This window comes from Trachymyrmex septentrionalis, unplaced genomic scaffold (assembly GCF_001594115.1).
Source record: "Trachymyrmex septentrionalis isolate Tsep2-gDNA-1 unplaced genomic scaffold, Tsep1.0 scaffold13, whole genome shotgun sequence".
In the NCBI taxonomy this organism is placed as follows: domain Eukaryota; kingdom Metazoa; phylum Arthropoda; class Insecta; order Hymenoptera; family Formicidae; genus Trachymyrmex; species Trachymyrmex septentrionalis.
Window position 1 is genome coordinate 5,387,521 of NW_017304438.1, and position 5,832 is coordinate 5,393,352.

General features: G+C 27.0%; 1 protein-coding gene across 1 annotated transcript in view; it reads right to left on the reverse strand.

The window, feature by feature from the left end:
• The window catches only part of LOC108756734, a 9,757-nt gene that overhangs the window by 1,744 nt on the left and 2,181 nt on the right, over positions 1 to 5,832 (reverse strand). The gene's annotated exons all lie outside the window — the stretch shown is intronic.

The window sequence follows — 5,832 nt, forward strand, 5'->3', positions numbered from 1 at the left end:
TAATTTTTTTATTTTGGAAGCACACAAAACAAAATTTATGGAATTTTAATATTTAAATCGACAATACAGTCTCATGGCGCATATAACATACGGAAGTTATTGTAAATTTTAATTAAGACTAAATTAAATATCTTGTCTTTTCTCTCTCTCTCTCTCTCTCTCTCTCTCTCTCTCTCTCTCTCTTTGCAATATTACAAGCATGAAACACATACATACTTTATCATTTTTATCATATGTAAAGAAGCATTTCTCTTCTTCTCTTCATTTAATTCTAAATTAAAATAAATTAGAAATATAATACATATTTGTAGCGGCTCATAAGTAGGTACAATCTTTCATCATATTATACAAAGTTATTTATTAATCCGCCTATTATTTTAACAAAGATTGCTAATCATAAAGAGACAGCTTAATGTTATTTTATGCATAAATTTTGTACTATTCTTGATATTTAATGTATAAGATATTTAATGTTGTAAATTAAGAAAATATCTAAAATGAAATTTTTATCAAGGTAAAATTTAATCAAAAAGAAATCTATGAAATTTTTTTAGCGTTCTATGTTTTTTTAATATAATTTCTCATATTATATCTTTTTGTTACTAATGCTTTATATATTTTAATATATTATTTTTTGAGTGCGTATGGAAAATAATTATATCATTATAAGAAATTATAAATAATTAATTATTACAAGGATGCAAAATGTAACGATATATGTATGTTAAGTAATTTTTACAGAGCTGCGCATTAATATGTGAGGATCTGTATGCGACGTTGCATTATGAAAATATCGAAATTCGCTTATTCTCAAACTGCATTTGTATCATTGTCATCGGGTACCTCAGTATTGTTATCGTGATAACAAGGCTATAAATGAAGGCAATTACATGGAAAATGTCGAAATGCATAATAAATGACAATCAACAGTGAATGAAAATAATTTGATGACATGAATAACTTCTGCTGTGGCTGTGAAGTCATTAATTGGAATCAACGATTTAATTGATTTGTTTATCCATTTTTAGTATCTTCGAGAGAATCGTTTGTACTTATTCGCGTTTGGCAATTAATTATTGGAGAAAAATACTTTAAATTATATTGTTTTGTTCTTTTTATGTATTTCTATCCTAAAGTATTAATTAATATTATTAAGAGTATATTCGACAAATTTTTAATCATGTACAAATACTTTTTTAGATTAAACGACAAATAATATCTATTATAGCGTTTCTAAATCATTAAAAAGATTATTTTTCTTATTTTATTTATTATATAACAAAATTATTAATCTCGAAATGTTTTATAGTATTTATTTATTCTTAGAGAGATTTATCAATCACATATAAATTATTGAGATAAAAAAAATAAAAGTTTAAGAAATATTTTAATAAATTTTCTTATATGAATAAAATGATAAATATGTATAAGCTCATTTATAATGATTTATAAATGCTGGTTAATAACGGAATATTATTTGTCATTCAATGTAACTAAGTTTACTTTCCGTCAACGTTTTGATACGCCCTGTATCTAAATATTGGATTGATAAAACGTTCACGTGGATGTTGCACACTCGTGATTTTTTTATCTCGCTTACAACGGGGCACGTAAAGTTAACGAGCAATTCCGTAGAACACATCGGCGTATTTTTCTCGGTGCACGTACACTCACAGATGCAACAAACCGCGCGGGGTAACAATGAAATACAATTAACCAGACAATTTTACGCGAGTGCGGAGAAAAACAGGAGAGATATTTCCCGCTAGTAATCCTCATAATGGCATAACGCAACGGACCTGATGCACTTTGCTCTAATGCACTCAGCATTGCAGCCATCAACAATGTACGGGATGGAACGCTTGAAATTAATATCTCGTTGTAGGATATCGTTGGAAATTCTGACGGACAATAATGAGAATGTTAAAATTTGTATATATTTTTTTTATATTTTCAGTTTCTAGGTTTTATTCTATTTAAACGTTATTAGTATAATCTAAATGTTGCTATAATATTCGATAAAAAGTGTATTATTCAAAATGCGTGTATTATTTGCATAGAATTGCGAAATTCATGCTTATATCTACTGTATTTCATTTTTAACGAGAATGTTTAAAAGAGTGAATTTCAAGAGTGCTTATTAAAAATCTCAACTTAAGATAGGCTGCATGTGTGACTGTATGTTCTCATAAACAAAACCTGCAAGATAATGATATATCACGGTCACGAAAAAGAATCGCAGGCATTCGTGAATTTTTCAGCAGCGACGGCATCATCGATAATGTCTTTAATTTCACGTCTACATGCTGATAAACCTGACAATTTAAATACAGCGTCAGACGAATGTACGAATTTGGATTTATTCGTTTATAATATCCAGCCAAAATGGATCGTCCCGTAATATGCAAACAATAGCATAAAAGATCTTGCAGCGTTCCGATATCGGAGATTTTCAGAATGAGAAGAAGAGAAAGATTCGATAACGTCATACAATTAATGTAAAATATTCTCGCCACAAAATGATTTAATCTTGACTATCTCACGGTAATTACGTTAATTCAATCTGTATTTAAATCTACATTTGATATTTACGAGCCAATAATTTTTCATAATTGCTCACTCGAATAGTTAAAGAGAAAGATAAAACATTTCGAAGGCAAATGCGTATATTACGAATTCATATATTTTTTAGAAAGTAATTATTTAATTGTTTGACTTATTATCAAGATTTTTTCTTAACAATTATGTTTGCAAAAAATTATGTTTGTTAATTAAATTGAATATTCAATTTGAGATCTAATCTCTTGACAGTAATATTAACTTCAATATTAAATCAACTATCTTTAGAGGAGCTTATATTCGTTGAGAGACTCTTTTAATATTTGCCTTTCCGTTACACCACTGCGAAAGATATAGAAAGAATCTAAGAAGGGTCCTAATCTGATGGCAAAGGACGACGCTAGACGAAGATTAATGGTCCCATGATACTGGATTTCGCCAGACTTCTTCATACAATTTGTACGAAACTTGCGATCATATTTTTCAACTGTAAAAAATATCGATTGTTGGAATATTATAGAATATTTAGCACTGAGAATAATTTAGAAACTTTTTGAATAATTTTCTGAGATACATTAAAAGATTCGTATGTGCACTTAACATTTCTTAATTATACATTGTATTATATTATATATTGTATCAAATGCTAATAATTTTTTTCTCTTCAAATACTATAATATCTTTATTACAAAAATTGATTTTCTGCATGTCATAGGAGTGTGAGTTTTTGTTTTTACTTGAAATAAACTTTTTAAATCTATTTTTACGGTAATAGGCAAGATAGTGCCGTATTAAGATATGTATTGGGCTGTAGTCCACGGCGGACAATTTTAAAGATATATAGAGATATATTTTTTTTTAATTAAACATTAAAATAATATTATTCATGATTTAAAGTCACTAGACAAACAAGATGATTCATAACGCAATTTATAGTGAAAGAAGACTAAATTTGCTTTCTATTTTTCATATATCCGAACACGAGTTGATACTCTTATGACTCATAATATATATTTATTATATTCTTTAATTTTTATATTTTTATTGTGTTTCTTTTTGTTATTTTTATACATCAAATACATGAAGGATTTCTTAAAATAAGTATTGAAAAAATTAATTTTTAAATTGACATAATATAACTTCTGAAAAAATTTTTAGGTAACATTACAACATGTGAACGTGCTCGAAATATTTCAACTTATGGACGTGGATTAACGTGGCCCTGATAGACACACGAAGCATTCTAATGGTCATTCTTTTGTTTGTTGAAAACAAAACTGAGGCCAAATTGAAAAGAATGGTAGCCATTTGGACATCAAAATGTCGATAGTTACAGAGTTATTTCACATGAAGAATTTATTCTGAAAAAAAAGACTTATTTATTGCGAACAAACTCTAGAAGTAAAAACACGTCAACAAAAGTCTAATTATAATTAATTTTAAAAATATTACGTAAGAAAATTTTTATTTAAGATTTATATTAATAGATTTATTAATAGAATATAAAAAAAAATTTGACAACTGTAGAAAATTCGATACATTAACATTCGATACATTATATTTTTACGTATATTAGAATATACAAGGCAGGACTTGTGTAATATATGAAACATAAATTTCATTAGAGTCTGATATTTCACGTGTAGAAATCTCCCCAAATACAACATAATACATTGATGCAGAATAATAATATTTAAATAAATGCTAGCCGATATAAACGCTCAGTCCATTAAATTATTAAAACTGTGTTAACGGAAACATTAGAGAATTTAATTGACTTTAAATGCGTTTATAAATTAGATATAATAATTTCTTATTATTATCATATATACAATATATATATATATGTATGTATGTGTTATATGTTATTTGTTCTTTAAAAAATGAGGATTGTTATAATTGAATATAATAGATATTAGAAGTAATTAATTTTTTCAAAATAAACAATAATACAAATAATAATAAAATTTAATAAAGTATAGATTAATTTATAGAATAGAAAATTTGACTGTATAGACATTTTCCATAATTTTTATTCGTCCTATGAACATGATCATTCTATTCTCATCTTATCGATCTCAAGAGGTCCTACCATTGGTTTTCCATCTATTCTCGTTATGATCGCGTCCGTTTTCCTATCATCTTTGTAATCTGCTTCTCGCATACATATCGCGTCGCCTAAGGCCATTATCAAACAGTTATCAATTTTAAATTTGATCTTTGTGACGCTCATCGTCTCGAATGATTTATGGCCCATTGAGGAAAAACTGCGACATTTACGCGAATTCGTGCAAAATTGGTTTTATAATAAAATGTTTTTATTGTGAAATAAATGTAGATCAGAGCGATGATATAATAGTTGATTAAATAGGAGATACAATATTTATGAAAAAAAAACATTATATTTAATCAAGACTTGTGATTTTATGCAATTTCCAGTTCATGCAAAGTAAAAGATAAAATAGGCATGTAACTTTGTACAATATTAACATGGAAAGTTATACAATCTTAGAAAATATTTTTAGAAGCGATAAATTGTAATATTCTATTATACATAATAGAATATAACATTAAGTTACGATTTAGTCTGGAACAATAAAATATTATGTTGATCATTATTGCAAGCGAGTAATTGGACGCGTTCAAATATGATTCAGCAAATAAAATGAGCTGCGTTGCACCTATTTTTGACATTATCGCTGCGAATTGCCTGCACTTAACCAGTCACTTATCATTTAGCATTTGTTCTACGTGGCCATCATTATTATTACAATCAGCAAGTGTCGTAGGCGATCGTCTTTGCTTGAATGCAATTGGCAAATGATTATATTCTTCTTGCTATATTGTATTTTCTCAACTTGAACGTAACTTTTAAAAACTCCCAAACCATAGTTTTTTATCTCTTTGTCGTCATTTTTTTCAATGAGATGTGATAGCTAATTTCGAATAATAGATTTATGTTTAATAGGCATAAATACATCGAAAATTATTATTTACACTTATGTTACAAAATAGTTTTCAGACAGTGTAATTAGTGTATCTTTTGTTATAAATATGTACTTATTAGATATTCGGAAACACACTTATCATTTCTGCTGCTCATTTAATTGTAACTATTTCAATTACAATTCCAGCATAATTATGTTTGCCAGAATCATCATTATTAAAACATTAAAAAGTGTTAACTTTTAATATTTTTAATATTTTATATCAATATGTATCAGAACATATATAGTATAAATATCTCGTAAACTACTAGTTTTTTAATATCTA